An 11,919-nucleotide genomic window follows, 5' to 3' on the forward strand; every position below is an offset into this window, starting at 1 on the left:
TAGATAATTAAAATCTAAAATAAAAATTTTTGTTCTAGTGCCACTAGCCATAATTCAAACACTCATTTCTTCTTGCTGTCTACCAATGCAGGCCAACGACATTTTCTTCAACACTAAGTTTTATTAAGGAGGCTGGTCTAGTATACATTGTTTGTATAACTGGTTGTTTTTTTTCTGGTGTTTTCCTTTGTATTTTGTAAACTGTAACACAATTGACATGATGGTATAAATTTAAGGTTTATAACATGCAGATCTGATACATTTATATATTGTAATAGGATTACCATCCTAGTTTTATATAACACAGAAATTTCTTGTGGGAAAAATTAGTATTTGGTCTCTTAACAACTTTCAAGCTTGTAACATAATGTTATTGTCTATAATCACTGTGCTGTGCATTAGAGCTTGAGGACTTATTTATCTACATTGTAGATTTGTACTAGTTCCCCTGCGCTCCTGCACCTGGTAACACACTTCTACTGTTTGTATGAGTCTGGCTTCTCATATAGGTGATACCATACAGTATTGGTCCATCTGTCTGACTTATCTCACTTAGCATAACGTGCTCAAGGTTCATCTATGTTGTCACAAATGGCAGGATCTTCTTCTTTCTCATGGCTGAATAATCAATGTGTGTGTCTGTGTGTGTGTGTGATGGAGGGAGGGAGTGAGAATGATGACATCTTTATCTGGTCATCCTTTGATGGACACTTAAGTTGTTTCCATATACTGGCTACTACAAATAATGCTACAATAAACACAGGAGTGCATGTATTTCTTCAGTAACCTGTTTTCATTTCTTCTGTCTATATAACCAGAAGTGGAATTAAAAGATCATATGGAAGATCTATTTCTCAATTTTTTGAGGATATTCCATATTGTTTTCCAGAGTAGTTGAATGAATTTACATTGCCATCAACAGTGAGCAAGGGATCCCCTCTTCTCCACAGCCTTGCCAACACATCTCTCTTCCTGATTAAAGTCATTCTAACATGTGAGAGTTGATATCTCATATTGGTTTTGATTTTATTTCTGTGATGATTCATGATGTCAAACATCTTTTTAGATACCTGTTGCTATTTCCATGTATTCTTTGGAAAAAAGTTGTATTTAGCTCCTCTGCCCATATTTTTCTATTGAATTTTATGAATTCTTTATATATTTTGGATATTTTCTGGGTTTTTTTTTTTTTCCGTATAGAAGCTTATAGTTTGATATAAGCGTATTTGTTGATTTTTGGTTTTGTTGCTTGTGCTTTTGGTGCTGTATCTAAAAATTTGTTGTCAAGACCAAAATCAGGGAGCATCTTCTCTATGAACTCTGCTAGCACTTTTATGGTATCAGATCTTATGTTAAAGTCTGTTATACATTTTGAGTTTATTTTTGTGAGTTGTGTAAGACAGAGGTCCATTTTCTTTTTTCTGCTTGTGATTATACAGTTTTTCTAGCACCATTTGTTGAAGAGACCATCATTTCCCCATTGAGTATTCTTGGCTTCTTTGCCATATATTAGTGGATCATAAATGTGCAGGGAGGGCTGTTGTTGTCATTGTTTTTTTCTGCGATCACAATTCTGTTTGGTCTATGTGTCATTTTATGCATGTTTGGTTATTATAGCTTTTTAGTGTTAGTTTAATATCAAGAAGTGTGATGCGTATAGCTATGTTCTTAGTTCTCAACATTGCTTCAGGATTTTCTGTGGTTCCATACATACTTCTATTTTGGTAAAGAATCCCATTGGAATGGCAGGGATTTCATTGAATCTATACATAGTTTTGTGTAATATGGACATTTTATTTATTTTTTATTTTTTTCATTTTAACAAAATTCTTCCAATCTATGAACAGGGGATATCTTTGTGTATTCATATATTTCATAAGTGTGTTTCTTCATCAAAGTGTTTATTGTACAGGTTTTTACTTGGTTGAGTTTATTATTATTGTTGATACTGTTGTGAATAAGACCGTTTGTTTTTCAAAAGCTTTGTTGCTTGTGGATGAAATGCATCCGATTTTCTGTATATTGACTTCATATCCTTGCAACTTTACTGAATTTGTTCATTAATTCTAGCAATTTGTTGGATGAATCTTTACGATATTCCTTATGTAAGATCATAGTGTCTATAAAGAAAGACCATTCAAGTTCTTTTATTCTGCTTTGGATACTCTCCCCCCCCAACCTCCCCCCCCCATCTTGCCTAAATACTACAGCTAAGACTACTAATACTGGAGTGAATAAGCACAGTGAGAGTGGGTATCCTTGTCTTGTTCTTTGTCTTAGAGGAAAATCTTTCAATATTTTACCATTGAATACAATGCTAGGTATTGGTTTGTTTAATATAGCCTGTATTATGTTGAGGTACATTCCCTTTATACAGAAGCTGGTGAGAATTTTTATTATGAAACAATATTGTATTTTTTACATCTATTGAGATAATCATAAAATTTTTTTACTCTCTATTAATGTGGTGATCTGCATATGTTGAGACATCTTTGTAACCCAGGGATTAATTCTACTTGATTTTGGTGAATCATCCTTTTAATGTGCTGTTGAATTTGGTTTGCTAATATTTTGTTGGGAATTTTTGCATCTATGTTTTGCATTAGAGATATTGGTCTTTAGTTTAAGAAATGCATCCTTATATCTAGCTTGGTAACAGGTTAATTTTGCCTTGTAAAATGAGCTCGGAAATGTAAGAGTTTGAAAAGGACTGGTGTCAATTCTTGTTTAAATATTTGTTGGAATTTGTCAGTGAAGCCATCTGGTCCTAAGGTTACTGTATTGGGAGGTCTTTGATTACTGATCCACTCTTTTTGCTCATACTGGTCTACTCAGATTTTTTTTCTCCCCAAATTTGGTCTTTGGTTTTAGGAATTTATCCATTTCTTCTAGGTTATCCAATTTGTTATCATATAACTGTTCATAGTAGTTTCTTAGAAACCTTTGTATTTCTCTGCTGTATGTTGTAATGCCTTCTCTCATTTCTGGTTTTATTTGTCGTCGTCGTCGTCTTTTTCTTCCTTCTTCTTCTTCTTCTTCTTCCTTCTTCTTCTTCTTCTTCTTCTTCTTCCTTCTTCTTCTTCCTTCTTCCTTCTTCTTCCTTCTTTCTTCTTCCTTCTTTCTTCTTCCTTCTTCTTCCTTCTTCCTCCTTCTTCTTCCTTCTTCCTCCTCCTCTTCTTCTTCCTCTTCCTCTTCCTCCTCCTCTCTTCTTCCTCTTCCTCCTCTTCATCTTCCTTTTTTTTTTTTTGTTAATGTAGCTGAAGGTTTGTCAAATTTATTTTTTTAAACCAGCTGTTTATTGATTTTTCTATTTTTTTCTGATCTCAATTTCATTTATTATTGCTCTGATCTTCATTATATCCTTCCTTCTGATAACTTAAAGCTTAGTTTCTTCTTCTCTTTTCCAGTTCTTTGAGGGGTAAATTGAAGTTATGTGAAATATTTGTTTTTAAAAATACATGTGTTTATTACTATAAACTTCCCTCTCAGAACTGCTTTTGTAGCAGTCCATAGATTTTGGTATGGTTTGTTCCCATTTTCATTGATTTTAATGTATTTTTTGAATTCCTTTTTATTTTTTCTTTGACCCATTATTAGGTCAGAACTGTTCCCCCATTTTTTCATGATTGCAGATTTTCTGGTTTTTCTCTTGTTAGTAATTTCTATTTTCATACCACTGTGGTCAGAAAAGATATTGGTATTATTTCAGTCTATTCAACTTTGCTAAGAATTGTTTTGTGTCTTATCATATGGTCTGTCCTAGAAAATGTTCCATGTGCACTTGAGAAGGATGTGTATGCTGCTACTGTTGAACAGAGTATTCTATGATTATCTGTGAGGTTCATTTGGTGTATTATATGGGTTCAGGTTCAACATTTCCTTGTTGAAATGTATTGTTGTGAGGTTCATTTGCTGTATTATATAGGTTCAGGTTCAACATTTCCTTGTTGATTTTCTGTCTGGATGGTCTGTAACTGGGTGGACTACTGAAGTCCCCTTTTCCCTTCAGCTCTATTAGAATTTTCTTAATAAATGTGAATGCTCTAATGTTGGGTACACAAATATTCACTATTGTTATTATTTTCTTGATAAATTGACCCCTCCATAATTATAAAATGACCTTTTTCTCATTACTTTCAGCTTAGTCTCTTTATCTGATATCCTTATACCTATCCCTACTTTATTTTTCTATTTGCGTAAAAATCTTTTTCCATCCCTTCACTTTGTCCCTCTGTGTATCCTTGAAGCTTTAGTGTGTTTCTTGTATACTACATATATTTGAGTCTTGTTTTGTTATCCATCCAGCCGCTCGGTGTCTTTTGGTGATTTAAGTCCATTATATCTGCTGTTACCATTGGTAAGTGCTTACTAATGCTATCTTATTCTTATTAGTTTTTAAAATTAATTTTGCCGTTGCTTCTCCCCTGCCATGTTTCTGCATATCTTTGTAAGCTGGTGTTTTTCTGTGGCATTGGGCTCTGTGTCACCTTTGTATTTTATTCTGCTACTCTAGGTTTCTTGTTGTATGGTTACCATGAAGCTTACATAATATATATCTTGGATAAAATAGCCCATTTTAACCTGATAGCAGCTTAACTTGCATTATGTACAAAAGTTTCACCCCTTTCTTCCCACCTTTCATACTTCTAATCTGATTAAATAACTGTTTCATTATTCTATTATTTGTCCATTAACAAATTATAGTAGCTATTATTATGTGTAATACTCTTTTTCTTTCACCTTTTTTTTTTTTTGACGTTTCTTTAAATGACATTTTTAATAACACTGGCACATCAGTAGTGTAACACGATGTTCTGAAAAACTAAAATGACAAAAGGGAATTAACTGTGGCCTATGGATTTCAATTCAATATGAACCTTGTTGTTGTTTTTTTAAATGAAATTATATCTACTGAAATAAACTTAGTGAAATGAGAGCAGGAAATCAAAGGGAGTTGCCCGAAATTGGCATACGGCTACTCCTCCTCTAAGCCGAACACATCCTTTAAAAGACGTACGTAGTTAATGTATTTCGCGGGGATAGGTGACGGCATCCCAAGCCACTCATCTTCACATCTCTCTTTCAAGTACGACGGTGCTTCCAATTCGGGCACTGGATTCATTCTCCAGTTCAGGGTGCAGAAAAGTGACTCATAATCTATTTGTTCTTTACTGTCTTCAAATTGAGACAGTATGGATGCCAGAAGATCATCAGTCAAAGGTAACCTGGAGGACTTGCACAACCTTCTGATGTATTTGCTGGGTAATACTTTTTTTTTTTTCTCGGTCTTGGTAGACACAAATAGCATTGAGTCTTTCAAAATTCTCAAAAGCGTTTTTCTTGAGCTGTTCATGGGCCCGTGCAATTAGGACATTCACATCAGGCTTCGTGTCCTCGGGCACCTGGTAGTGACGGGCAAGGGTTATAACTTCATGGTCTGTGAGTTTCCCAACAGTCAGACTCATTATTATGTCTCTTGAACCGGTGGCAGGCTCAGTGAGCTCAGAGCGTGGCCGGAGGTCAGGCAGACGGGAGTTACTGGGCGCTCTTCTCTGAGGGCGCACTGAGGAGTGGGGCCCCGGGCTCTCGGCTCCTCCGGGCTGGGGCTTCTTTCACCTTTATACTATAGTTAAGTAGATAACACACCATGCTATTACAAAATTAGTTTCCTAGTCCAAATGTATTTACTTTTACCAGTGTGCTGTATACTGGTATATTTATCCTTTCCTGCTTTTATGGCCCTGATTAGCATCTTTTATTTGAGCTTGAAGAAATCCTTTCAGTATTTCTTGCAAAGTGGGTATAGTGGTGATGAACTCCCTCAGCTTTTGTTTGTCTAGGAAAATTCTTATTTCTCTTTCAAATCTGGAGGCTAACTTGCTGGGCAGATATTCTTGGATACAATTCTTTTTTCTTTCAATACACTGAACATGATACCGCATTCTCTACGGGGATGAAGGGTTTCTCCTGAGAAATCTTCTGATAGCCTAGTAGGGTTTCCTTTGCAGGTGACACTCCTTCCTGGATGCTTTTAGAATTCTCTATATTTGATTTTTGGCAGTTTCTTTATAATGTGTCTTGAAGAAGACCTTTTTTGTATTGAGATAATAGGGTGTTCTAGTAGCGTTTAGAACTTGTATGTCCAATTCTCTCTTCTTATATGGGGCTTTCTCTGATTTTTTTTTTTTACTTTACAAATATTATGCCTCTCCCTCTCTTCTTCTGGAATCTTGATCATTTTTATATGTGTTCTTTTGATGGATCTCCTAGTTCACATAGACTTTCTTCACTTTTCCTCATTTTTTTTTTTTTCCTCCTCTAACTGGCTTATTTCAATATTGCCATCTTTTAACTTATTTCTTCCATTTGCTCTACTCTACTGAACACCTCTTTAAATTTTTTTATTGTGTTTATTTAGATCTCAAGCTCCAGGATTCATCAATATTTTTAATTGCAGTATAATTGAAACAAAGTGTTTTATTAATTTCAGGTGAACAGAATATTGATTGGACAATTATATACTCATTGCTCACCATGATAAATACCACCATCTGTTACCATACATTATTATAATACTATTGGCTGTATTATTTTTTACTATATATTTTTCAACTCCATGACTTACTTATTTTATAACTAGAAGTTTGTACCACTTAATCTGTTTAACTATTTCACCCATCCCTACTCTGCCTCTCCTCTGGCAGCTATCAGTTCTTTGTATTCGAGTCAGTTGGTTGTTTAGTTGGTTGATTTTTAGATTCCATATATAAGTGGAATCATATGGTTTTTATCTTTGATTTTTCTCACTTAGCAAAATACTCTCTAGGTCCATCCATGATACTACAAATGGCAAAATCTCATCCTTCTAATTACTGAGTAAAAATCAATAGTTTTTAATAGTTGAAAAAATTAGGAATTTTAGCAGAGAAGTGAAAAATTATAAAAAAAAATATGATCTTGTTTTATGTACTTTGAAATAAAATATCTGTATATAGATCTCCAGTTACACTGTTTCTTGAAGTCAGCTTTGTTGGCATTAATGTACTACATCAAGCTTTCTTATGCTTAATTTTACATGATGTATTATTTTTCATATTATTACTTTCATGCTGTGTGTTTCAATTCAAATTTACTTCACATTTAAACACATAATTGGGACTTGCTTTTTTCTAGTCGGAAAAACTTCATTTTAATTGGAATGAATAGGTCTTCTTAAATTTAATATTATTAATACAGTTTGCATTAAAGCTGAAAAAAATCAATTGTTTTTGTTTATGTGTATCACATATTCTTTGTACATCTATCAATGGACACTTGGGTTGTTACTGTATCTTGGCTATTGTAAATAATGCAGTAAATGCAAGAGTGCACATCTTTTTTTTTAAATGGGGATATTTTTTCTTTTGTTGTGTATTATATTATATTGTTTTGTAAGTTATTTAAATTCCAGTTAGTGAAAAAAAATAAAAATTAAAAAATTTCAGTTACTTAACACACAGTATAATATTGGTTTCAGGTATACTAATACAGTGATTTAACACTTACCTACAACAACCAATGCTCATCACAAGTGAACTCCTGAATCCCCATCACATATTTAACCCATCTCTGCACCCACCACCCCTCTGGTAACTACCAGTATGTTCTCTGTAGTTAGGAGTCTGTTTCTTGGTTTATCTCTCTCTCTCTTTTTTCCCCCCTTTTGTTAATTTTTTTCTTAAATTCCACATGAATGACATACAGTATTTGTCTTCCTCTGACTGACTTATTTCACATAGAATGATATTCTCTAGCTCCATCCATAGTGTTGCAAAGGCAAGATTTTATTCTTTTTTATGGCTGAGTAATATCCCAACACACACACACACACACACCCCACATCTTCCTTATCTGTTCATCGCTCAATGACACTTGGGCTGTTTCCATAATTTGACTACTGTAGATAATGCTGCTATAAACACTGAGGTTGATGTATCCCTTTGAATTACTATTTTTGTATTTTGGGGGGTAAATACCTACCAGAAATTGCTGGATTATAGGGTGGTTCTCTTTAAGTTTTTGAGGAACCTCCATATTCTTTTCCACAGTGATACACCAGTTTGCATTCTCCCAACAGTGCAAGAGTGCTCCCATTTCTTTACATTCTTGTTTTCTTGTTAACACCTGTCACCTGTCATTTTTTGTGTTGTTAATTTTAGCCATTCTGGCTAGTGTGAGGTGGGATCTCATTGTAGTTTGCATTTCCCTGATGATGAGTGATAGCGAGCATCTTTTCATGTGTCTGTTGGCCATTCATATGTCTTCTTTGGAAAAATGTCTATTCATGTCTTCTGCCTATTTTAATTGGATTATTCATTTTTTTGGTTGTTGACTTTTATAAATTCTTTAAATAATCTGTATAATAACCCTTATGAAATATGTCATTTCCAAATATCTTCTCCCACTGCATAGGTTGTTTTTTAGCTTGTTGAGTGTTTCCTTATCTGTGCAGCTTTTTATTTTGATGCTCAATATTCACAAATTAACATGATATACCACATTAATAAAAGAAAGGATAAGACCCCTGTGGTCCTCTACATAGATGCAGGAAAAGTATTTGACAAAGTACAACATCTACTTATGACAAAAATACTCCACAAAGTGGGTCTCTAGGAAGCACATCTCAACATTATAAAGGTCGTCTATGGAAAACCCACAGCTCATATCATTCTCAGTGGGGGAAATAGTTTTTGAATTAGTGTTCTCATTTTCTTTGGGTAAATAACCAGTAATGAAGTTATTGAATTGTATGGTATTTCTAAGTTTTTGAGGAACCTCCATACTGATTTTCACTGATAGTACATGAAGGTTCCTTTTCCTCCACATCCTTGTGAGCACTTACTTCTTGTCTTTTTGACACTAGCCATTCTGATTGATGTGAGATGATATCTCTGTGATTTTGATTTGCATTTCACTGAACGTTAGTGTTCTTGAGCATCTTTTCTATTGGCCATCTGTATGACTTCTTTGGAAAAATAACTATTCAGGTCTTCTGCCCATTTTTAATAGGATTTTTTTGGTGTTGAGTTGTATACATTGTTTCTATATTTCAATATTAACTTATCAGAAACTTCATTTGCAATATTTTTTCCCATTCACTAGGTTGCCTTTTAGTTTCATTGGTTTCCTTTGCTTTACAAAAGCTTTTTAGTTTGATGAAGTTTCACTTGTTTATTGTTGCTTTTGTCTAAAGAGACAAATTCATAAATATGTTGCTATGACTGATGTCAAAAAGATTATTGCCTATATTTTCTTCCAAGAGCTTTATGGTTTCAGATCTCACATTTGGGTCTTTAATCCAATTCTAGTTTATGTTTGTATATAGTATAAGAAATTGAACTAATTTTATTATTTTGCATCTTGCTGTCCAGTTTTCCCAGCAGTATTTATTGAAGTGAAAAACTTTTCCCATTACATATTCTCATCGCCTTTGTCATAGATTCATTAACCATATAGGTATGGTTCTATTTCTGGACTCTCCAACATGTCTCATTCATCTATGAATCTATTTTTATGGTAGTACCACACTATTTTGATTATTATAACCTTGTACTATATATTCTGAAATCTAGGTTTGTGTATCTTCAGTTTTGTTATTTTCTATCAAGATTGCCTTGGGTACTTGGGGGTCTTTGCAGGTGCATACAAATTTTAGTATTATTGTCCTAGTTTTGTGAAAAATGTTGTTGGTATTTTGATAGGGATTGCATTGAAACTGTCGATTGCTTTGGATAAAATGGACATTTCAACAGTACTAATTCTTGCAATCCATGAACATCATTTATCTTTCCATATTGTTGTCTTCAATTTTTTTTTTTTCCACAGTGTCTTAGAGTTTTCAGAGAATAGGTCTCTTGCCTCCTTGGTTAAATAATCCCTTGGTGTTCTGTTGTTGTTGTTGTTGCAATTATAAATGGAATTGTTTTCTTAATTCCTCTTCCAGTTACTTTGTTATTACTGTACAGAAATTCAGATTTCTTTGTATTAATGTATCCTGCAAGTTTAATAAATCCATTTATAACTTCTAATAGTTTTTTTGTGAAGTCTTTAGGATTTTCTATATACCTAGCATCATATCATACTGGTAGTGACAGGTAAACTTCTTCCTTGGATCCCTTAATTTCTTATTCTTGTCTGATTGCTGAAGCTAGAACTTTCAGTACTATGTTGACTAAGAGTACTAAGAGTGGACATCCTTCTCTTTCCTGAGCAAAGAGGAAAATCTTTCAGGTTTTTTCCATTTAGCATGGTGCTAGCTGTGGTATTTTTATATCTAGCCTTGATTATGTGGAGATACGTTCCGTGTAACACCAGTTACTTGAGAGTTTTCATAAGCAGATGTTGAATTTTGGCAAATGCTTTTTCTTCATCTGAGATTTTTAAAAATCTTTTATTAATGTGTTGTATCACATTGATTAGTGTACAAATGTTAAACTACATTTGCATCCCTGAAATAAATCCCACTTGATTATGGTGAATGATCTTTTTAAATGTATTCTATGTGGTTTGCTAATATATGGGGTAGATTTTTGCATCTATGTTCATCAGAATTATTGTAGTTCACTGTAATTCACTATTTGTGTAGTGTCTTTATTTGGTTTTGATATCAGAGTAATGTTGGCCTCATACAACGAATTTGGAAGCTATCCTTCTTCTCTTTCTTTTTCTTTTTTTTTAGAGAGGGATTTAAATGTTTGGTATACCTTATCTGTCAAGTTATCTGGTCTTGGGATTTTGTTTGTTGGGAGGTTTTTATTACTGATTCAATTTCATTATTAGTAATCAGTCTTTTTACTAATCCATCTGTTTTCTATTTCTTCCTGATTTAATTTTGAAGAACTTTCTAGGAATTTATCCATTTCTTCCAGGTCACCCAATTTGTTGGCATATAATTTTTTATAACATTGTCTTATAATTCTTCCTATTTCTATAATGTCACAAGTTGTCATTTCTTCTCTTTCAGTTTTGGTTTTATGGGTGTGGGTCTTTTTTTTTTTCTCCCCACTGAGTCTAGCCAGGCTGAATAAAGGTTTACTGAGTTTTTTTTTTTAATCTTTTCAAAGAATCAGCTCTGGTTTCATTTATCTTTTCCACAGTTTTTGTGTTTTGTTTGTGTTTTTGTTTGTTATTATTTCCTTCCTCCTGTAAGCTTTGGGTTTGCTCTTTTTCTACCTTATTTAGGTGGATGGTTAAGTTATTTACTTGAGATTTTTCGTTTTATTGAAGTAGACCTGTAGTACTACATATACTTCCTTCTTAGAACTGCTTTTGCTGTTTCCCAAAGATTTTGGACCATTGTGTTTTTATTTTCATTTATTTCCATGTTTTTTTTTTTTTCATTTCCTCCTTAATTTCTTTATTGACCCATTGGCTTTTCAATAGCATATTGCTTAGCCTCCATGTGTTTGTATTTTTCCAGTTATTTTTGTTTGTTTGCTTGCTTGCTTGTTTGTTTTTTGGTAACTGATTTCTAATTTCATACCATTATGGTTGGAAATGATGCTTATTTCAATGCAATGTTCTTAAATTTATGGATACTTGTTTTGTGGCCTACATGTTATCTATCCTGGAAAATATTTCATGGGTACTTGAAATAAATAAATAAATAAATAAATAAATAAATAAATAAATTCTGCTCTTTTTTGATGGAGTGTTCCATATATATTAGGTCCATGTGCTCTTATGTATTGTACAAAGTCATTGTTTTCTTGTTGATATTTTGCCTGAATGACCTATTCATTGATGTAAGTAGGGTGTTAAAGTCCTGCACTACTTTGTATTACTGTCAATTTCTCCCTTTGTCTGTTAATATTTCCTTTATGTATACAGGATGCTCCTATGTTGGGTGTGTAGACAGTTACACTTGTTATGTTCTCCTGT

General features: G+C 33.4%; 1 pseudogene; it reads right to left on the reverse strand.

The window, feature by feature from the left end:
• Positions 1–4,878: 4,878 nt before the first annotated feature.
• Positions 4,879–5,471, reverse strand: LOC131830385 (EF-hand domain-containing family member C2-like; annotated as a pseudogene).
• Between the last annotated feature and the right edge of the window lie 6,448 nt (positions 5,472–11,919).

This window comes from Mustela lutreola, chromosome 4 (genome assembly GCF_030435805.1).
Source record: "Mustela lutreola isolate mMusLut2 chromosome 4, mMusLut2.pri, whole genome shotgun sequence".
Lineage (NCBI taxonomy): Eukaryota > Metazoa > Chordata > Mammalia > Carnivora > Mustelidae > Mustela > Mustela lutreola.